Source organism: Sciurus carolinensis, unplaced genomic scaffold (genome assembly GCF_902686445.1).
Source record: "Sciurus carolinensis unplaced genomic scaffold, mSciCar1.2, whole genome shotgun sequence".
Taxonomy (NCBI): domain Eukaryota; kingdom Metazoa; phylum Chordata; class Mammalia; order Rodentia; family Sciuridae; genus Sciurus; species Sciurus carolinensis.
Window position 1 is genome coordinate 1,092,998 of NW_025920155.1, and position 24,484 is coordinate 1,117,481.

Sequence of the window (24,484 nt, forward strand, 5' to 3'; positions counted from 1 at the left end):
TTTAAGGCAGATTGGTGACATGTGTCTGCATCTAATAGTCACAGTAAGGGAATTTTGGAAATATTAGCAGAGTTACTGGGCAGGGATTTGGGCTGCAGGGCTGAAGCAGCATCTGCAGGTGATCCTGGCTTTTGCATGGGATGGTGGTTTGCTTCCCCTCTCCTACCCTCCCTCACTCATCCTCAGTGACACAATCCTTCTGACCCTCTCTAGGGAGCACAGCTTCCCTTTGCCAACTTCCCTTTGCCTACATTCTTCAAATGTTCCACCTGTCACCTGAATGGGCTTTCCAAGAAAGGAGGGCACCATGCCATACTGTGCACCATGTTTTCAATCTCAAGATTCCCCTAACACATATGGGATGATCAAAGCTCTCATATATCAACAGACAGCACTGCTTGTGACTGCTTGGGTCCTAGGCCAGTTCCCTGACAGGGAAAAACCTTGAGTGAACCTGGACCTAAAGGAGCAGTGCCAGAGGGCAACGACTGTGACTCCTTGTCAGTTTCAGGCACCCCACATGCCCAGCATGGGCTTCCCAACCTAGTGGCCAAAGTCAGTCATGCTGACAGGTGAGAGTAGTTGGGGACCAAGGAATGGAAAGAGCAAGATGGTGCATTGCCAAAAGACAGTGCCCCCAACACACCCACCCTCCATTTTTGTGGTTGAAAGATTGGCATGGCATTTGTTGAAATGCAAACAGCCCTGGGTCTGAGTTCCTTCATCTTCCCTCTCACCACCACTGCTCATGTGCCTGTCCTGAATTTTTCTGAATTCCACTGTCCCAGAGGCTCCTCTGCCTCCCAGTGCACAGCAACGTCATTGTGCTCTCAGGGTCTCTGAGAAATCAGAGTGCCCAGCTTGTCATAGTAGTTGCTAGCTGGGATCTTTTTCACCCAAAGCGCAAAATGTCCTGCAGGGAAGAGTAAGCAACTGCAATCACCTAGCAGATCCAGGAATCTCCTAGTATCTGTTTTCACATTATAGTGATGCCAGCGTTTTCCACTTTAAACATCATAACTCTCATGTGTTTTCCATCTCTTCACAGGAGCATAGGGAACTCTGGCATTTCATTGGGAAGAATCAAAACCAGGATAATTGGGTTTTAAGTGGAAGCAGATGCTGGCATATTGTATGAAGTAGCATTTTGGAAGCTGATCTCGGTGCCATGACTCCTCATGGCAGTTGTAGGTAACAGCATGAACAGGAAGGCTGAATACTTGATGAGCATGATTTTTTCTGTTTTTTTTCTTTTTTTAGTTCTTACATTTGTTTTTGTATACAATTTTCATCCCTGAAGCACTTATCCATGAGCCATATTATTTGCCCAATTTTCATTTATAGTTACACACATTGTCTAGCTAAATTCATGCTTCAGTCTCTCCAGTCTCTAAGATGATAGGCTGGGACCTTCACCTCAAGCTGGTTTTTTCATTTAGGTGAAAACTTTGCTGGTAAAATTTTTGGTAGCAAATTTCCAGAAGGGGAGAGAGGATGCCAAACATGAATTATTTTTCTCTAAAGGGAAGGTGTTTAGGATTTCAATTATCCCAAAAGTCTTCTTAAGTTGAAATGAGCTGAGAATTCATTACCTCCAAGAGGACCCTTCCTCTTCACCTGAACCATACAAACCAGGTTCACTAAGCTTATTTTTGTAAGAGTTAATCCACAAAACTTTTCTTTAAAGGCAGGGACAAGTTTTTCTGTAGTCACACATCCCAGAACTGTCTCTCTTTACAGAAACCTAAACTTGTGGCAATATGGCTTTCACCCTAGAAACAATAAATTTATATTGAACTCTGATGGGTTTTGATGATGGAGGGTTTTCCTGCAAAGAGCATCAAGGAAGTCAGATGAGAAGAGGATGCAATAAAACCATTCTGATCCTCTTCAGACATTCCCCACATTCAAACCTCTTCAACAATTTCTGCTCTTTTGAATCATGGTGATAGAAAGTGGTTTGCACTAGAACAGGATTACAATGGAAGCATCATTTTAATTGGTGCTTTCAGTAGGTAGCTGGGGTAGGAGTCTCTAGTATTTCTTGAGTATCCTTATCTTTCCTGAGCTTAGGCATTGCTCTGGAGACACAGTTCTCAGAAACTGATAGGTAACAGTATTTCCGTGAAAGAACTGAAGATGTGCTTATTTGGCCTATTAGTGAAGAAGAAAAGTCATTTTCAAGCTTTGTGTCGTATGAAATTTCAAGAAGTAGCCACACTCGTCTTTGGCAAGTGGTAGCCTTGAGTAGAAGGCCCCTGACTGTATGCAAATTAGGTAGCCTGGTGCTGCTGGACAGGGTGGATGTCAACCTCAATATCAACTGGGGGATGTAGGGGTGATAATAAGGCAGAGATTTTCCTTGACACCATATTTTCTCCATCTCTTGTGCTTCAACGTAGCAAGATGAAACCCTTCCCTGTGGAAATGACTGAATAGGGTGTGTGTCCATATATCAGTTTGACCTGAATTTTCTCTGCAGCAATGTAACTTATTGAAAAACCTGGCTTCCATGTATCTGTGTACCTACAGCCACAAAACTTGTAATTATTTAATGGCATTTGAGTCTTTGATTGAAGCTTTAATGGGCATCATGTGCACATTTAGAAGTTGAAGGCAGGTTTTTCTACTTCTAAGGAATTCTGTGAACATTTGAGTTTGGTCTCCTTAGGTAAAAGCCTCAAACATGAATGCATGATTCAAAAATTTCATATTTAAATCAACTGTGTCAAAATTTTAGGAATGTGACTCCTTTCCATTTGATGTAGGTTATTTATTGGTAATAGTTGAAGTTGCATATTCAAATGCTTCAAGATATGATTCTGGGTGTAACTATCACAACATGCTTAGTGTGGTGTAAATTTTTCTGTTCCAATACCTTCAGGGTACACACTACATTTTTGCCTTGAAGTGGACTTTATTCTTTTGAGTGTTTATTGATGGGGGGTGCTCTATTTATTTAGAGAGGCATCATTCTTACTTACTTCATATTTTTCACTTGTGTAAATTCCAGTGCTTAGGAGGAGTGCCAGTGTGTAAGGAGTCTTTTTGATTTTAGGTTATGTGCCTTCAAAGCAGTGTCAGCCCTTGTGAATTCTGCAATCCATTGCAGTCATAAAAATGGAGCACAGAACCAGCAAGTGCATTTAGGAATTTTTGAACATCAAATTATTTTTAGGTCTTATCTTTGCTTAAATGCATCTTTGCCCCTTTAGTACTCTGCTTATGTTACCTTGAAACTTGAGAAATCTCCTAAATCAGGAGATCTTAAATCTTACCATTTTTGTCCAATGCCAGTTAAAAAAATTAACTTTCCAGTTTCAAAAACTTTCTGTTCAGACTTCTCTACAGAGGAGACTTTAGCTCTTCTGTTTTTGAATAATAGGTCTTGAATCATCCTACATGTCCTGAGTTTCAGTAAATTGTAGGTGTAAAATACTTTAGGAAATGGATAATTGTGCTCATCACTTCAGTCTCAGACACTCATTTCAATCTCCTCACAAACATTTTTGAGCATCTATATGCCAGGGTCTGTGACACACACCCAATTAGATTTCTTTTCTCCACTTTGGGCTACAGGATCCCTGGCACTGGGACTGAGGGCCCTGTCTTTGAAAGACTAGAGTCATTCCAAGAGTATAGATCATCATGTTAAGGAAAATTGGTAAGATGCCTGCATCTAATAGTTAGAGAAGGAAACTTTGGAAATGTCAGCAAACAGTTACTGGGAAGGGACTGGTTGAAGGACAGAAACAGCAACTGCAGGGGATCCTGGCTTTTGCAACAGGTTCACAGCTTAAGATGCTGGCTTGCTCCCTCTCTCCTTACCTTCCTCACCCATGCTCAGTGACACACTCCCTCTGACCCTCTCTAGGGAGCACAGCCTCCTCCTACCTTCCCTTTTCCTCCATTCTTCAATGGATCCATCTGTCACCTGAATCGACTTTTCATGAAAGTATAGGCACCACGCCATACTGTGCATGATGATTTCAATCTCAAGTTTTCACTGACACACATGGGATGTTCCACACATTCAGATATCAACAGACAGCACTGTTTTTTGCTGATGAGGTCCTAGACCAGTTCTCTGGTTTGGCAAACCTCGATTGACCCCAGGCCTGAAAGAGCAGTGCCATACTGTAATGCCACTGGACCCAGTGCTAAGTTGGGTGATCCTTCTGTGCTCCTGCTGCCCTATGGCCCTCTGGGATCCATAGGACCTCTGGTGCCCACAGTGCCTGTAACTCCTTGAAGTTTTCAAGACACCCTGCTTGCCTGGTGCTGACAAGCATGTGCTGTGCCACCTCCTGTTTGAGCTGTGTCATGCTGGCAGGCATTAGTCAGTGGGATCCAAGGCCAGGGAAGTAGCCAGACAGCCCATTGGCCAGAGGGCCTATGCCCTCACACACCAACCCTCCACTTCCTGCAGTTGAAAGATTGGCATGGCATTTGTTGAAAAGCACACAGCCCTGGTTCTCAGTTCCTTCTTCCCTCACACCACCAAGCTCATGTGCCTGTCTTGAATCTTTCTGAATACACTGTCCCAGAAGCTCCTCTGTCTGCCAGAACAAATCAACATTATTGTGCCATAAGCCCCTCTGTGACATCAGAGTGCCCAGATTGTCATAGCAGGTACTAAGTGGGATCCTTGGACCCAAGACCCAGAATGTCTTGCATGGAAGAAAGATGAAGTGCAGTATCCTAGAAGATCCAGGAATCTCCTGGTATTTGTATCCAAATTAGACTGACACCAGCATTTTTCACTTCGAACATTGCAACTCTCACGTGTTTGCCATCTCTTCACAGGAGCATAGGGAATGATAGCATTTCATTGGAAGAATCAAAACCAGGATAAATGGGTTTTAAGTGGAAGTGGATGCTGGCATATTGTATATTGTATGAATTAACATTTTGGAAGCTAATCTTGGTGCCATGACTCCTCATGGGAGTTGCAGGAAACAGCATGAACAGGAAGGCTGAATGTCTGGTGAGCATGTTTTTTCTGTGTTCCTTTCTTGTTTCTCACTTTTTTTTGTAAACAAGTTTCATCCATGAGGCACTTATCCATGAGCCATATCATTTGCCAATTTACATTCATATTTTCAGAGAGTGTCTGGCTAAGTTGTTAAGGGCCTTCATAATTTGCTGAGACTAACTTTGAACTAGATGTTCTCCTGCCTCAGCCTCTCCAGTCCCTGAGATGACAGGTAAGCCTCTCCAGTCCCTGAGATGACAGGTAAGAACCTCCACCCAAACTGGCCTTTGTATTCAGGTCAGAACATTGTGTGTAAACTTTTTGGTGGCAAATATCCAGAAGGTGGGAGAGGGTGTCATACATGAACTTTTTTTCTCTGAAGGGCTGGAGCTTAGTATTTCAATTATCCCAAGAGTCTTCTGAAGTAGGAATGAGCTGAAAATTTATTGCATCCAAGAGGACCCTGCTTCTCCACTCACCCCGGATCACTTAGCCTTATTTTTGTAAGACACCGTCCACAAATCTTTTCTTTAAAGGACGGGACAAGGTTTTCTATAGTCACACATCCCAGGACTGTCTGTCTTCAGTGGTAACTGAACTTGTGGCAGTATGACTTTCACCTTAGAAACAATAAATGTATATTGTAGTGATGGAGTTTGACTATGAGGCTTTTGTGCAAAGTGCTTCAAGGAAGTCAAATGAGAAGGGGATGCAATCACATGCCCTCTTCAGTCATTTCCAACATCCAATGCTTTTCAACATTTTCTACTCTTTTGAATCATACTGATAGAATGTGCTTGGCAATGGAAGAGGATTCAAATGGAAGCATCCTTTCAACAAGTGCTTTCAGCAGGCAGCTGGTGTTTGAGTCCCTAGTACTTCTCCAGTTCCTTGTGTTCCCTAGCTTCAGGCATTCTTCTGGGAGGCGCAACTCTCAAAAACTGATAGGTAACATCATTCCCATGAAAGAGCTGAAGAGGCATGTTATTCAGTCGATTGGTGAAGAAGAAAGGAGGTTCTTAAGCTGTGTGTGGCATGACATTTCTAGTATCAGCTGCACTGGTTTTGGCAAGTAGCCTTGTGGGGAAGACCCATGACTATATGCAAATTATGTGGCCAGGTCCAGGTGGGCAGGGTGGAACTCAACCTCAATCTCAGCAGGGAAAACTAGGGGTCATGATAAGTCAGAGATTTTCCTTCACACTCTATTTTCTCCATATCTTGTGCTTTAACTTAGCAAGATTAAAACTTCTGTGGAAATGAGTGAGTTGGTTGTGAATCCATATCTCAGTTTGACCTGTTGTGTCTCTGCAGCAATAGTAGTTGTTGATACACCTGGCTTCCATGTACCTGTGTATCAGCAATCACCAGAATTTTGAATATTTAGTGGCATTTCAAAACTTAAACAAAACTTGACAGGTATAATGTATACATTGGGAAGTAGGAGTCAGTGTTTATGCTTCTAAGGGATTCTATGAAATTTTGAGATTGGGTTCCTTAGGTAAAGGCATCAAACATGAATGCATTATTCAAAAATTTATGTTTAAATAAATCATATCAAAATCTTCAGGGATGGGACACCTTTCAGTTGGATGTGGGCAATTCATTGATAATAGTTAAAGTTGCATATACAAATACTATCTGATATGATTTTGGGGTGAGTAACTGTCACAACATGATTATTGTTGAGTAAGACTTTTCTGTTCCAATACTTTCATGGTAGAATCTACATTTGAAGTAGACTTTTATTCTATTTAAGTATTTACTGATGGGGAGACCTATTTATTTTGAAAGGCATCAATGTATGCTGCCCTTCAAAATTATTGTTTGAATTCAATTCTTGGGGTTTGGTGTCATTGTCTAAGAAGTGTCTTCAATTGTAGATTATGTTCTATCACAGCAGAGGCAGACCTTGTGAAATCTCCAGTCCAATGCTGTCATAAAGATGGAGTCCAAAAGTTGCAAGTGCATTTAGGACCTTTGAATATCAAATTACTGTCAGGTCTTAACTTTGCTTAAATTCATCTCATTGCCCATTTAATACTAGCTTACATAACCTTGAAACTGAGGAATATACTGGTATTATTCAGGAGGTGTTAAATCTTACAATTTTTGTTTAATGTCTGTTAAAAGAAAATAGCTTTTCAGTTTCAAAACCTTTATGTTGGGACTGCTCTAGAGTTGAGGTTTTAGCTCTTCTGCTTTTGAATAGTAGGCCTTGAATCATCATACGTGTCCTGCCTTTGAGTAAATTGCATGTGTAAAGTTGACTTTAAGAAATGCACGAATGTGCACATCATTTCACTCTCAGGCACTGTTTGCAATCACCTCACAAACATTTTTTTTAGCATCTCTGTGCTAGGGCCTGTGACACTCCATGAGATCCTCTTTCCGCTACAGTCACCTACCAGATCCCTTGTCACTGGGAGAGAGGGCTGTTTCTGAAAGTCTAGAGTCATGCCAAGAGACCAGATCATTATGTTAAGGCATATTGGTGAGTTGTGTCTGCATCTATTAGTCAGAGTAATGGACTGCAGAGTAATGGAAATGTCAGAAAACAGAGTCACTGGGCAGGGTGTGGTTGTAGGGCAGAAGCAGCATCTGCAGGGGATCCTGGCTTTTGCAGCAGGTGCACAGCGCGGGATCCTAGCTTGCTCCCTCTCTCCTTTCCTTCCTCACCCATGCTCAGTGACACACTCCCTCCTACCCTGGCTAGGGAGCACAGCCTCCATCCATCTCCCCTTTGCCTCCATTCTTCAAAGTTTACAGCTGTCACCAGAATGGGCTTTCCAGTAAAGGAGGGGCACCACTCCATACTGTGCATGATGTTTTCAATCTGAAACTTCCCGCAACACACATGGGATGCTCCATGCTCTCATATATCAACACACAGTACTGCTTGTGGCTGCTAGGGTCCTAGGCCAGTTCCCTGACTAGGCAAACCTTGAGTGAACCCATGTTTGGTGTTTGGAGGAGCAGCACCAGAAGCAATGCTGCTGGAGTTAGTGCTAAGTTGGATGATCCTCCCATGCTCACTCTGGCCTTGGCCCTGTGGGATCCATAGGATCTATGGGGTGCACAGTGCCTACAATCCTTGTGGGTTTCAAGGCACCCCTAATTCCTGGTGCTGACAAGCATGGGCTGTGCCACCTAGTAGCTGAGGAGGATCGTGCTGACAGGCAGGAGTTGGTGGGGTCCAAGGCCCTAGAAGGAGCCAGAGAGCCCATTGGCCAGATGGGCGGTGCCCCCCAACACATCCATCCTCCAGTTGTGGTGGAAAGATTGGCATGGCCTTTGTTGAAAAGCACAAAGCCCTCTGATCTCAGTTCCTTCATCTTCCCTCACACCACCACAGCTCATGTACCTGTCTTAAATCTTTTCTGAATCCCCCTGTCCCAGAGGCTCCTCTGCCTGCCAGCGCACAGTGACATGAGGGAGGGCAGTTCAACTGGGCTGGTGCTTAACTTTGTATTCCTTGTGTCCTTCTGCTGCCCTCAGTAGCTCCTGGATCCATTGGACCTGTGGTTCCTCAGGACCTGCAGCATGATTCTTGGTTAAAGGTGTCTAGCATGCCTGGTGCTGTCAACCACAGACTGCTCCTCCCAGCGACCATGAAGGATAGTGGTCATGGAGGGCTTCAGAGGGGTCCCAGACATCACCAGAATGAGGGAGATTGTGTGTAGGCCAGATTGTCTGCCCCAACACACCCATGCTTCACTTCCAGTGTGTTAAGAAATTGGGGTCACCTTTTTCGAAAAGCACATTCCTTTGGGGCTTGGTCCCTTCATTTTCCCTCAGGCTATCACAGCTAATGTGCCTGTCTTGTGTCTTTTCTGAAGTGGTCACTACCAGAGGCTTCTCTGCTTGCCCAGGCTCAGTGACTTCATATTGTTTTCATCAGGCTGTCTGTGACATCAGGAGGTATCTGGAGAGCAGCCAGCATGTCACACCATGCACTAAGTGGACCATTGGCACCCAATGCTCAGAAAGACCAGCAGGGAAGAGAAAGCAAGGGCAATCTCCTACCAGAACTGGGAATATCCAGGACTTTGAATCCAAAGTAGAGGGATACCAGCCTTCCCCACTTCGCATGTTGTAGTTGTCAAATGTTTTCTGTCACTGCACAGGAGCATAGTGAACACAGTCATTTAATTGAGAATTATCAGAACCGGGTTAGCAGGATTTCAATTGGAAGTGAATGTTGGCATGTACAATGAAAGTGACATTCTGGAAGCTAATCTTAGTGCCATGATTCCTGATGAGAATTGCAGAAAACACATCAGGAGGGCTGAACATTTGCTAACGTTTTCTTTTCTTTTCTTTCTTTGTTTTTTTTTTTTTTTTTTTTTTTGGTACTACATTGTTGATCCCCAGGGCATTTATCCACTGAGCCATATCCTTTGCCCATTTTCTATTTATATTTACAGAGAGGGTCTGGCAAAGTCATTTAGGATCTTGCTAATTTGCTGAGGCTCACTTTGAACTGTAGATCCTCCTGCCTCATCATCCCCAGTCCCTGAGATGAGAAGTGAGAACCTCCACCCACTCTGGGCTTTTCCTTTAGGTCAGATCTCCCTTTTGTTATGCCTAGAAGTGTTTTAAAATGTCAGAAATTCCTAAAAGAACTTGAACATATCTTGTCCACCTCAGTCTTCTTAAAAAAAAACCCTCTATTGAGATCTGTGTTTTGTGGGAGGTAGAGGGGCACTCAGATGGGGCAAGTCATCCTCTGGATTCAGATTTCATTCATGTTGCTTGCATTTCATATACCCCCAAGCAGGGATTCAACCTGCCCTCCACCTTAAATATTCACACACCCCTTGTTCTTACCTAAATATGACTACACTGACCTTGTTCTCTTTGCCGTGACTCTCCCTTTATTCTGGTGATGTTCCCCAGGCGCTGATGTTCCCTCTAGGAGTAACAGGGAAAATGCAGTCTCAGCATCACAGCCCTTCTGCAGCCCTGGTGCCTGCCCCAGGTAGCCACCCTTTCTCCCTGGACTAGGGGCCTTCTGTTGCTGAAATCTGGACTGCACCATTTCTTTCTAGCAGAAAAACTTCCTGTGGGCAGGTTTTTCAGCACAGGCTCCTCTGGCAGAGCTGTAGGTTCACTCACCAGTCACTTCTTTCTTCAGTACCCTGGAGGACACAGGCTGTCTCTGGTGAGAGAATGGACTGTTGATAAAGCTCCACCTTACTTGCCCTACCTGGAATCATATCTCCCTCAGCACCTTCACCTCTTTGCCTGGTTTTGTCTTCTTTGGAAAACACATCCATCAGTGTGTGAGGACCAGTTGTGGGAAAGTTCAGAGTCTATTGCATTCCTTGGAAGAAGTTGTTCTTCCTGAGGGTTTCCAGGGAGTATTGTGACCAACTTCAGAGATTGTAGAGTCCTTAGCACCCAGGCCAAAGCACTTGAGGCCCTTTCAGTTCAAGAATAGTTTGCCCTTGGACAATCTTGTTAGAAATGCAAATTTGTGGCCCTCTCTCTATTCAGAATATCTTGCATAGGTCTCTGGTTTGTCCAGCTTTGCAGGAGATTCATGCCCATGCTGGCCTTTGAGAAGATGTGCTCTGATACAAAATTAGAGGTGAAAATCATACAGCAGGCAACCTTCTAGAATTTTGGAAGTAGGAATATGATTTGGAGGACATGGTCCAATAACAGTCACCTCAAACTTTATTTGTTTCAATCTTTATTTCCTGTTTAGAAATCTGTAGCCCAAGGATCAGTCATGTATCCAGTAGGAGCAGAGTCAGGACTCAACAAAGAGCTATTGCTTTTCGCATTTCTAGAGAATCTGATCATGAGATTTCCCTTTCCTTTGCTGATTGAAAGTGTTCTTAACTTAAAGCAAGCAGTGCCTGTTTTTCCATGCACCTTCCCAAGTTCTCTGAAACACCAGTTTTCCTCAGTGACCTTGATCACTTCCTCCCTTCACTGCTGAACTCTGGCATAGTATGATTTATGTGTATGCAATAGAATAAAAGGTTTGGAGACCCAAAGATGTGTTTGGGCATGGTTTCTTAACATGGAACACCACTCATACATTTTCTCATTTGTTCTTTTAATACATTTTTATTGGAACTTATTATTTGTGGTGTGGTGTTCTAGTAAATTTTCCGGATAAAATAATAATCCTTTATGTCTGAAGAAAGAAGATTCCTATCTGTGAACAAGCTTGAGTGTTTCCAAGTGACCTGGAGGTAGTTTGTTTCAACTGTTACTTCTTTAGAAGATAGTGTTTTGTGTTCCTTCACCAAAGGGCACAATAGGTATGAACCAGTGCTGAGCTCCAGGCTGTAGCCACAGTCAGGGTTCATAGGCTAATGAGACTTGGGAAGTTTGGAGTTTTGAACTTTGCTAAATGAACAGCCCCCACACATTCTAATTGGATGTCAAAAATCCATGAGATTGCTGGGCTCTCTAATAAACTTATAGAAGTCCTAGAAATTTTTTTAAAGGATTGCATTGTCAAGGAAATTGAAGTGGTTTTTGAAATTTTGTACTTTTAGAATTTTTTCCTACTATTCACCATTGGTTCTTGTGCTTTAGATTCATAGATCGATTCATCAATATTGACTCATTACTCTAGATTCATCTACATCAATTCATTGGTGTAGATTCATTGGTATCATTTCATAGATGCAGATTCATCAATATGAATTTTGCTATATAGATTCATTGATGTAGATGTACTGATATTGCTTCATCAATATAGACTCATCAATACTGAATTATAAATATAGATTAAAAAGTGTGCATCATCATGATCCATTCATGAATGCAGATTATTGATATCAATGCATTCTTGTAGATCATCAATATCAATTCATCAGTGTTGATCATCAGTATCATTAATCTTAATCATCGATATCGATTCTTGATGTAGATGCACCCATATAGATTTATCAAAGTACTTCTTCAATGTGAATTCAACAATATAAATTCATCAAAGTAGATGCATTGATACTGATTCATCAACGTAGTTCATTGATATCCATGCATCCATGAAAATCAGTGATCTTGTTTCATTGATGTCAATCATTGACATCATTAATCATTGTAGATCATCTGTATAGATTCAATGATGTAAATGCATTGATGCTGATTCATTGAAGTAGATTATCAGTGTAGGTTCATCAATATCAATGTAGATTCATTGATATTGATTCTTAAATATAGATTCATTGAGGTGGATCATTGACATCAATTCATTGATATAAATCATTGATATAGATTCATCATTGTTGATCATCGATATCAATTCACTAAACTCAATCATCTATATCAATTCATCAGTGTAGATCATTGATATCAATACACCAATGTAGATTCTTCAGTATTGATTTATAGATGTACATTCTTTGATACTGATTCATTGATACCAATTCATCGGTGTAGATCCATTGATATCAATTATACTCTGTAGATACATCAATATCAATATATTGATGTAGATTCATCAATATTAATTCAACTATGTAGATCCTTGATATTGATTCATAAGTGTAGAACATTGATATCAATACATCAGTGTACCTCATTGATATTGATTTGATGTATTCATCTAAGTAGATCATCAGTGTGATTCATTGATATTGATTCATCAACACAGATTTATTAAAATAGACACATTGATTTCAGTTTATAAGTGTAGATCATTGACATTGATACATCACATAGATCATAGATATTGATGTATCAGTAGTAATCAATATTGATTCAACATAGATTATCAGTATTTATATTTGATGTAGTTTCATCATTCATGAATACTGATTCATTGGTGTAGATTCAGCTCTATCAATTTATAATTATAGATTCATCAATTATATGGATTCAATTATATGGATTCATTGATATAGATTCATCAGTTTCATTGACATTAACTCCTCGATGTAGATTCAAAGATACTGATTTATCCATATCAATTCATTGGTAGTTATTCATTGATACATCAAAGTAGACCCATAAGTTTTGATTCTTCTAGGTAAAAGGTTGATATAAATACCTTGATGTAGATTCATTGATATCAATATATCACTGTAGATCCATCTATATTGATGCATCAATGTAGATCATCAATATTAATTCATATGTACATTCATCAATATTGATTCACAGATGTAGATGCATTGATGTGGATTCATCAAAGTAGATCATCAGGATATATTCATTGATATCAATTCATCAATGTAGATTGATATCAGTTTATTGATGAAGATCCATTTATACTCTTTGTAGATTGTCAATATTGATTCAACATTGTAGATCTCAGTATCAATACATATATGTAGATTCATTGATATCAATTCTTCTTTGTAGATTGTCAATATTGATTCATCACTGTAGATCATTGATATTGATACATCAGTGTAGATTCACTGATCATTTCATAGATGTGGATTCATCAGCAGCATTTCATCAATATAGATTCATTGATGTAAATTTTATTGATATCAAGATGATATAAATTCTATTTGTATTATTACTTATGACAGATGTCACAGTGAATGTAATATGTGAGTGTCAGAGGTCAGCATGAGGATGTTACATCAGAATCAGAGGCCAAAGTGAGAATCCTATGTGAGTGACAGAGGCAGTGTCAGAGGCCACAGTGAGGATTCTAAGTGAGTATCAGATATCAGTTAAAGATATAAGGTGACTGTGACAGAACATAGGGAGGATATTATGTGCAAGTGATCACATTCAAGTTATGTGTCAGAGGTCACAGTGAGGGTATTATGTACATTTCAGAGGCTAATTCAGGATATTATGGCTATGTCAGATGTCAAAGTAAGTGTATAATATTAGTGTCAGAGGTCACAGTGAGTATATTCTGTCAGCGATAGGTCAAGTGAGGATATTTTGTGAGTGTCAGAGGTCATAGTGAGGGTATATTGTGAATGTAAGAGGTCACAGTGATGACATTGTGTGAGTTTCAAATGACATGTGAGAATATTATATGACTAACAGGCTCACAGTGAGGATATTATGTAAGTGTGACATGCCAAAGTGAGAGTATTAGTTGAGTATCAGAAGCACCAGTGAGAATAAAATGAAAGTGTCCATGACCACATCAGCCAGTGTCTTATGTGAGTGTCAGAAGATCCCAGTGAGGACATGATGTGAGTAAGAGAGGCCACAGAGGGTACTATGTCAATATCAGAGGTCACACTCAGGGTATTAATGTGAATGATACAGGCCAAGTGAGGATATTATGTGAGTGTCAGAGATCACAGTGATATTCAGTGAGTGTAACAGACCACATTGAAGGTATTATGTAAGTTTCAGTGGTTACAGTGAAGGTGTTCTTTGAGTGTCAGATGTCAGGTGAGAATATTATGTCAGTGTCAGGTACCACAGTAGGGTATTATGTGTTTGTCCAAGGCCACAGTGAGGCTATTATGTGAGTGTCAGAGATCACAGTGAGAATGTCATCTTAGTGTCATAGAACACAATTAGGGTATTATTTAAGTGTCAGAGGTCAGAGTGAGCTTACAGGTCAGTGTGAGGTATTATATCAGTATCAGTGACCAAATGAGGATATTTTTGAATGTCAGGCCACAACATATAGGGTGACTGTCAGAGTCACAGGATATTCTGAGTGTCACATGTCATAATGAGGTATAATGTGAGTATCACAGACCCCGGGAAAATATAATATCAGTGTCAGAAATCACAGTGAGGTTATTGTCAGTGGTCACACTGAGGGTTTTATGTGCGTGACAGAAGCCATGTGAGGATACTATTGAATGTCAGAAGCCACAGTGAGGAAATTTGTGAGTGTCAGAAAAAAAACAGGATATTATGTCAGTGTCAGGGGCCACATTGAGGGTATTATGATTCTGCCTGATTTTACACCAAGGGTATTATTTGAGTGATAGAGATCACAGGAAGGATATGTTGTCAGTGTCAGAGGTCACTGTGAGGGTAATATGTGAGTTTACAAGAGCACATTGATGGTATTATGTGAATGTCAGAGGTCATAGTGAGTATTATCAGCCATCACATGGAGGGGATTACCTGAGTGTCAGAGATCACAGTGAGGATATTATGTGATGATAGAAGCCAAGTAAGGATATTGTGTGTCACAAGCCATAGATAAGGTATTGTGTGCCATTGGCCATATAGAGGGTATCTTATGAGTGTCAGAGGCCACAGAGAGGATATTATCTTTGTGAGTTGCCACACAGAGGTTATTAAATGATTGTCAGAGGTCACCCTGAGGATATTATGTGAGTGTCAGTGGTCACAGTAAGGTTATTATGTGAGTGTCAGAACTCACATTGTGTTTATTTTGTGAGTGTTAGAGACCCTGGAAGGGTATTATGGGAGTGTCTGAGACTACAGTGAGGATATGACATCAGTGTCAGAAGTCAGTGAGGTTTTTATGTGAGTCGGAAGTCAAAGTAAGGGTATTATGTGTCAGTGGCCACAGTGAAGGTATTATGTGAGCCTCAGTGAGCACAGTTAAAGTACCATCAAGTGTCAGAATCCACAGTAAATATATTATGTCAGTGTCAAAGGTCACAGTGAATTTATTATTCAAGTGTGAGAGGCCATAGTGGAGATATTATGTGAGTGTAGATATTTTGTGAATGTCAGAGTCCACAGTGAGGATATAATTTCAGTGTCAGAGGCAACAGGAGGGTATTATGTGTCAGAGGTCCCAGTGAGAATATTTTATAAATGTCAGAGGTCACTCTGAAGTTATTCTGTGACTGTGAGAGGTTACAGTGAGGATATTATATGACTATCAGAGTCACAGTGAGGATATTATGTGTCATATGTAAAGTGAGGTATAAGGTGAGTATCAGAGGCCCCAGTGAGGATATTTTGTGAATGTCAGAGGCCTCTGTGGAGATACTATGTGTCAGAGGTCACAGTGAGAATAGTATTTGAGTGTGAGAGGTCACAGGGAGGAAATTATGTCAGTGTCAGAGGCCAAGTGAGGATATTTTGTGAATGCCAGAGGCCAAAGTGAGGGTATTATGTAATAGAGGCCTCATTGAGGGTATATTTTGAGTGTAAGGTCACAGTGAGGACAGTATGTCAGTGTCAGAAAACATTTGGGGCTATTTGTTTACTATCAGGCCCACAGGGAGGATATATGTGTCACATGCCATAGTGAGGGTATTAGGTGAGATTCAGAGGCACCAGTGATAATACAATGAAAGTGTCTGTACCCACATCAGGGTATTTTTTGAGTGTCAGAGATCACAGGGAGTATATAATATGATTGTCAGAGTTCACACTGAGGGTATATCAGTTACATAGGCCATGTGGGGCCATTAGCTGGGTGACAGACATCACAGTGATGTTTTTATGTGAGTGACAGAGGTCATATTGAGGATGTTAGTTTAGTGTCACAGTAGGGTATTAAATGAGTGTCAGAGGTCACAGTGAGTTTATTATATGAGTATCAGAGGTTACAGGGAGTATGTTATATGAATGTCATAGACCACAGTTAGGGTATTAGGTAAGTGCAGAGGTAAAAGTGAGGGTAGTCTTGTGAGTGTCAGAGGTCACATTGAGGATCTTATGTCAGTGACAGCAGCTACTGTGAGGGTATTATGTGAGTGAAGGTGGTCACAGTGTGTACTATGTGAGTATCAGAGGACATGTGAGGATATGATGTGACTCTCAGGGCATAGGATGTTCTGTGAGTCTCACGTGAAATAGTGAGGTATAAGGTGAGTATCAGAGGCCCTGGTGAGGATATTATACGAGCTTCAGAGGCCTCTGTGAATTTATTATGTGAGTGTCAGAGGCCACATTGAGGGTATCATGTGAGAGTCAGAGGCCACAGTGATGCTATTAAGTGAATGTAAGAGGTCATAGTGAGTGTTTATGTGTCAGAGGCCCCATTGAGGATATTATGTGTCAGAAGCCACAGTGTGGGTATAATGCAGTGTCAGAAGTCCCACTGAGGATATAACCTGGGTGTCAGAGGTCACCGTGCTCGTCTTATTTGTATGTCAGATGCCTCAGTGGGAATATTATATAAGTGTCAGAGGACACTGTGAAGGTATTGTGTGAGTGCCTGAAGGTAACCTCAGACAAATATGTGAGTGTGTGAGACCATTATTTGCATGTATATCTAATTGCACTAGAAGGTTAAAAACTGTATTTGAGTTTTAAGCAAGATGATGAAAATGATAGTGATGGTGGTGGTAGGTTAGCAGGTAATGATGACTGCCATTCATTGAGTATTCTCTTTGTGCAGTCCACTATGAGATGCACTGCATCTGTGAGCTTTCTTCTTTGTTTCTATAGCCGTATAAAGTAGAAAGTGGTATCTCCATTTTACTGGTAAGAAAACTAAGGATCAAAGAGGTTAAGTAGTTTGCAGATCACACCACTGTATACTAGTGCTACCATCAAAATAAGTCTTGAGAGCCTCTTTCCCATTTCCCATTCTGCCTCCCAACTTATGTCCACTTCAGGATTCAGTAGATGCTTGGCAGATAAAGTTGAAATGGTAAGACATTGGGTACCTACTAGGAGTGTTTCTACTCACACTCATTCACCATTGAAGATTGTCTGTTTTAGTAACTATTTGCTTAGTATTTAAAGAACACAATTTTAACTCCAAAGCAAAAATATATATATAAAGTGATCTATTAAGCCAGTGATCTACGGTGGCTATTTTTAATTTTGCTAATGAAAAGTCATGTAGGATGTATGAAAGTCATGACTGATCTTTTGCTGAAGTGTGAATTTTTTCCTAATGCTTTCTATTTCATTCAACTTTTTAGACTCTTCACACTGCAAAATGTGACTTAGTGATAAGTTCTGTAATGCTTGAATCAAATCTGACATTCTAGAATCCACCTATTAGAAGGCAGGGCAGTTCCAGGAATAGTAATGGGAGGGTGCACTTCATCTCTCATGTCCAGGTACACACATAGCTTTGCTATAGTTTTCCAGATATTTTGGCATTAGTCCCCTGAAGAAAGGAAGGCTATAAAATGGAATACAACCTTGTAGTTTACAGGAATATAGCTGAGTCTCAGTGACTGAGAATGTGTGATGTGTGACTCAAGGTTTGGTTTTGTTTTGTTTTTTTTGTAGTTGTAGATGGACAGTACTTCCTTTTTTTCCCCTGCAGTGCAGGGGATTGAACTCAGGGCCTTGTGCTTCCAAGGCAAGCACTCTGCCAACTGAGCTATATCCCCAGCCCATGGACAATATCTTTATTTTATTTATTTATTTTATGTGTTGCTGAGGATCGAAACCAGTGCCTCACATGTGCCAGGCAAGCACTCTACCACTAAGCCCTAAACCCAATCCCAATCCAGGTCTTTTAAGTGAGTAATAAGTTGTAAATTTGTTAAGTAACTGTAGAGTGAATGGTCAACTCTTCAGAGCATATTCTTTCAGTGATGCAACTGAAACCCTAGACCTAGAACGTTTGTGGTATGGAGAAAGGGGAAACAATACCTCACCTAATTCTACCTGCATTGACTTCTAGTTACTTCTCCGGTTTTGGGTGAAATGACACCTTGCCAAATAATCACACTGGTGTTTTGTGAAGCCATTATCATTCCTGAGCTACTTCTGACTAGTTCTGCCATAGTTCAGGATGTTGTAGAATCTGGGACTGTAGTTTCTACCTAGATCACTACCCAGAGAACTTGGTTGTTCTTTTAGAAGACCAGTTGTCATGGAAGGTATTTATTCCTTTTGATGGTCAAAAGGTAATCACATAATTGATAGGGCATTTGGAATAACTGTTTTTACCCATCAAATTGGTTTTGAGCCAACTATGTACACACTATGGGACACTGACTAAAACATACTTGGAGGAGGAATCTGTTCTTCTGTTTTATGGTTGGACATGCTCAGATCATCTCAGAAGGTCCAATACAGGGCATGGAAGAAAGGGGCAGCTGAGGAGACCCATTCAACCCCTTCCAAAGTTATGTGGTATCTTTTCCATGTGTGTGTATTTTTTCTCATCTTTTGTCTTTTTCAAACTTTCATAAATAATATATGAATATATATTTATATAAGATTTAAATAATAAAATACATATAGGACTCCTATACACTCTACTTCAGTCCCCATCTGTTTGTACCCAGATCTGTTTCTCTCTCTCTCTCTCTCTCTCTCTCTCTCTCTCTCTCTCTCTCTCTCACACACACACACACACACACATATTTGTGTTCCCTGCCCCTGTATCTTGTTCACTATCAATAATATGAGCTGCATCTTTCCATTTGTCTTCCTGTGGGTATTTAGAAAACCATAATAGATTTTAATATGTATTTGCTTATGAGTTAGCATGTATGTATGAAATGAATAAATGGGGTCCTTTGATATGTGTTGGTCTACAGCTTGCTTTGTTCATGGATGTATCTACATAAATCTTTAGTGATAGAGGTTTAGTTGGTTTCTAGTGCTTTGCTATTACATATAAGGATGTCCTTAATATCCTTGTGCATATATCTTTGAATAAATAAGCAATAATATTCAGGATAGCATTCTAGATATGAAATTGCTAAATAAAAGATATAAACATTTCAAATTTTGGAGGATATTCCTTGATAACTTTTTAACACACCTTTTCCAATTTATACTCCCATGAACAGTGCTTGAGAATGCCTTTTTCCTTACGTCTTTTTCAAATCCTAATATTATTCATGTCTTCTTAAAGGCCTGGGTGAAAATCTTCTTAATGTAATTGTTACTCTATAGAAGTTTATAGCTTGCTGACAATCTCTCTGTGGGCAGAGGTTTCTCACCTTCTTATTTTTAGAGTTAGGATGTTGATGAGTGGTCTGAATATTTTGGAACACTTATGGAGAATTACCTAGGTGCTCATTAAATTGTACTACTAAAGAACTGTTGCTTATTTGATGTTTTGTTTGTACCAGGTACTATGCTTTAGTTACATATGTGATTCAATCCTTATGACCGGTATTAGTCATCTGTTACTGGATTACATGTTATCCCAAAATTTAGTGGCTTAAAACTACAAACACTCGTTATCTCAGAATTTCTCTAGTCAGGAATTGGAGAGTAGTTTAGCAGAGTGGTTTTGACTACCATCTCTAAGGTTGCAGTGAAGATGTCAGCCAGGGCTTCAACATATGGAGGCCTAACTAGGGTAAGAGAGTGACCATCTGCAAGAGTCCTCAGTTCCTCCCAATGTGGACTTCAACTGGGGGATGTTTATATGTCCTCACAATATGGCAGCTAGCATTCTCAGAATGAGTGATCCAAGCAAGCAAGAAGAAGCAATAAAAATGCCTTTTATGTATAACCAGTTTTGGCTGCTCTCACTTCCATTTTATCCTGTTCACTAAAAGCAAATCATTTTACTCCAGGACACACTCCAGGGGAAGGGAAGAGAAGACTATCGAAGAATTTGTAAACATATTTTAGAACCATCACAAATTCCTCTGATATGGTTGTTAATCAGTAGTTTGTTGTTATGCATACTATATTGATGAGAAAAATAAGTTAACTACTTACCTAACCTTATCTCCTGCCTCCTGGCCTCTCCTCCTATTCTGCTTGGACTAACCATCTCAGTGTTCATCACAGACACAGATTATTTGCTCTAAGTCATTTATTTATTTAGTAAATGCTTATCGAGTCCATGTCTTTGTGACAAGCGTACCCTGGAAGATGAGCAGACATGGTACTTGATCACATGAAACTTACAGTCTTGTGGAGGAGAGAAACCTTAATCAAATAATCACACAAAGAAGTCATCACCTTGAGAAGTACTATGAAGAAAAAGTACCCCTGAGCCTATTCATACTGTTATTCCCTATCCATTCCCCAATGCCACTGTCCTCTTTCTAACTTAGAAAGAATGCCTGCTTTTTTAATATAAAACTTAACTTTTCTTTCAGCAAAGTTGCTTAATCAGTTCTTTAATGTGACTTCTCTCTCAGCTTCTTGAGGTAGTTTTTCTTAATTCCTCTCTCTCACCTGTTCCCAGCAAATCACATCAGTCACAACTTCTGCAACTTCCTCTGCTACCACTGAAGTTCAATCCACCATTTTCTCTTACCTAGACTACTCCAATTGCTTTCTTCCTGGTTTTTATATGTCTACAGAAGAGCAGTAGTCATCTTCCTACAAGTTATATCCAGTCACATAATGATTCTGCTTATACCTCTTCCTGTCTCAGCTCAATTACAATCCATATCTTTGTTCCTATTTACAAAACCCTACCTGTTCTGGCCCTTTCCTGCATCTTTGGTTTCATGTCCCCCACCAACGGAACCCAACACACATTATTTTATCCTGCCACCTGAACTTTTTTGTATTCTTTAAATATGTCAAGCTCTTTCCTGTAATGGAAAGAGCAGTTCCCTCTACCCTAAAGTGTACTTCATCCAATCTTTGTATGATTAATATCTGTTTGTCATTTAAATTTTAATTTAAATTCCTTCTATAGAGGCCTTCTCTTACTTTCATCCAAAGTATCTATTCAGTCACTCTTACCAGGACACCTTATTTTAATTTTCTTCTAATGCTGTCTACCATCTGATATTTTACTTAAATAAAATCATTTATCTCCTTGCACTGAAGCATAAGCACCATAAGATCCCTGACATCTGTGTTATTCACTGGGAGTATGTAATAGGACTTAATAAATATGTGTTGCATTAAAAGTGAATAAAAAAATAGTCAAGTCTATGAACTTACCTGTTCTAAGGGAAAAGAAGGAAATGAGAATTTGAATTCCTAAGTTCCCAAGTTCTTCACTGGACTCCCTTATCCAGATCAAGCTGCTGATCACTCCAGGAGCTCTGTTTAACTTCTTTACATAGTACTTAGTACTTTCTGATTCCCTTGTTTTTCTTTTACCTTCTGCTGGGATGAAAACTCCATTAGAGCAGAACTCCATGATCTTATTTGCCACTGTGTCCTCAGTGTTTTCAACAGTGTTTGGCACAGAGATGATGTTCAAGCATCTATTAAAGGAATGATTGGGTATTTGGTTCTGCTAATCACTCTGGTGCCTGCCACACTTCTTGGCCTATAGCAGTGCCCAGAGACAGCAGTGGTTACTCTACAAGCCCATTCTTGATATCATTGCTATTGGTAGATCTGTATTCTCATCCTAGAATTTGAAATAGGAAAGCAGTTTGGATTTGAAAATCTTTCAAAAGTGTTTTGAGCTACTCAGGAAACCTTGTTAGAATATTATCTCTGCAGCCTGAAATTGAATGTTGTAAAGTTTTCCCCAGTCTCCATGCCAGATAAGTTCAGCTATTTAGAATTCTATCTCTGTGTAGCAGGAAGAAAGCCACTTTGAATTTTGATTCAGTTCTTATTTTAATACATTCATTGAGTCAGTGGTATTTATTGAACCACTTCAGGGAACAAAGTAGTGCTTTGGAAGAGTTACTGAGTTTTTAATATTAATCACATTATTAAACCAAAACCAAATTCCTAAGTAGTTGAAAGTGTTGTTTAATTGTCGAGGTATAGTTCCTATAGACTATATTTTATAATGATGGACATTTATTTAATAAAACATGTTCCCACATGGACTGGAACAAAAATCAGTTAAATAACTGAGGATGTTATATTTTACCAAAGCGAACCCTTGAAGTGGTCCTTGATCATTAGTTTTCTTCTTGTCTAACTATTGAAGGATTGTGTGTAATCACTGCATCATTTGATAATTTAAATTTTTAGACCTTATAACTGCCAGGACTAGTATAAAGAATAATAAATTTTCTTTCCCCCTTTGGCCGTAGTTTAAATTGAGAAGAGGAAGAAGGGGTATTATTGCTGCCTCCTGAATCTCAACTCTCTCCTAGGTATGTTGAGTTCTTTACTTCTGAGAACTGAAAGGGTACTTTGACTTCATCAGATCAGCCATGTAGTTTGTGAAGGAAACATGTCTACAAGTTCTGTTTTCATTATTTGTTTTTCTCTGTTGACTTCTGCAGTAAACCACCTTAAAGCCAATGTTAAGTCAGCTGGAGACTTAATTAGCCTGCCTACCACTGTAGAGGGATTTTAGAAAGTAAGTTCTTTATATGGATACTGTGATTAACCTCCTGATGGAAATCTAGCTTCTTAAAAATTTGCTTTGAAAGCCTGGCATTTAGAAAAGATTTTATTTTTCTCTAGAAAATGTTCTTTAAACAGAGAAAATTTGTTGGTTCTATATATGAAGGAAATTATACATATTAGAATTCATAGTTTGAAGATATTTGAAATAATTAAAAATATTTATCTACATTCAGTTAGGATTTAATGTAAATTAAAATCACAATATGCCACTGTACTTTCATTAGAATGGCAAAATTGAAAGGATTGTGGTACCAGTTTCAGTGAGGATATGGAGTAATGGGAACTCACTGTTGGTGGAACTGTAAAATGGCTTGATGATTTTAGAAGATGGTTTGGCAGTTTTTTTTTTTTTTACAGAAATCAAAGCACAGATCTGCCATATGATCAGCCATTCACTTCCTAGGTATTGCGATGTTCAGAAAGCATATGATGAAGAGAATGAAGATATAAGTTCACATAAAGGCTTATGCATGAATATTTATGACAGCTTTATTTGTAATAGTAAAATACTGAAAACAATGTAAATGTCCATTAGCAGGTAAGTAGAGAAACTGTGATATGGCCATACAGTAGAATGTAGCATCCTGAGTAGCTGCACCATGAATGAATCTCAAATGTGCTGAGTGATAGGAGCCATATTTAAATTGTATACTTACTTTTGTAGAATCCTAGAAAGTGAAACTGATATATAGTGACAGAAAGTGTATCAGTGGGTACCTAGAGGGGAATTATGGAAGGGCATGAAGACACTTCTGGGAGGGATAAGTGTTTATTTACTTGATTGTGGTAAAAGTTTTACTGCTGAATTTATGTCAAAGTAATCAAACCATTTTTAGTATGTATGGTTTCTTGCTTGTCAATTATATCTTAATAGAAATAGTGTTAAAAGAAAAAAATGACATTTGTATATGTTTCTGTTCAGAGTGTAGCTTCCATTGGCAATACTTTCTACAGTGTCCATCTAGCTGTGGAGGCAATACAGAAAACTGGATGAACCCAAGGAAACCATGGAATTGCTGTGACATGATGTGGTAAGGAGATCAGTAGATACTGCAGAAAGGCATCATGCTTCTTACCCTTTTCTGCCTAAGAGTCATGATGCCAACTTTCCACTAATTTCTACAGGTCCTCTACATACCTTTTTAAAATATCTAATAAGCAGTATGTCCTGACTGTTCTGCAATCTGTAAAGTTAGCAGTTAAGGAAAAGAATTGAACCTGAAACTTTTGCAAACAGTGTGCTGGAGGAAATAGTGACAAAACAGTTCCAGAGGATAGAATGGGTAGGGTGAAAAATAGAAAAGAAGGAAAGGGACATGGACAATTGTCTCAATTTATTGCTATATAACAGATCACCTCAGTTCTTATTTCTCATTAGTCTGAGCATCAGGAATTTGGGCAGGGCTCTTAAACTCCCAAGCACTGTGAGGCCAAGGGAAGAGGTCATCT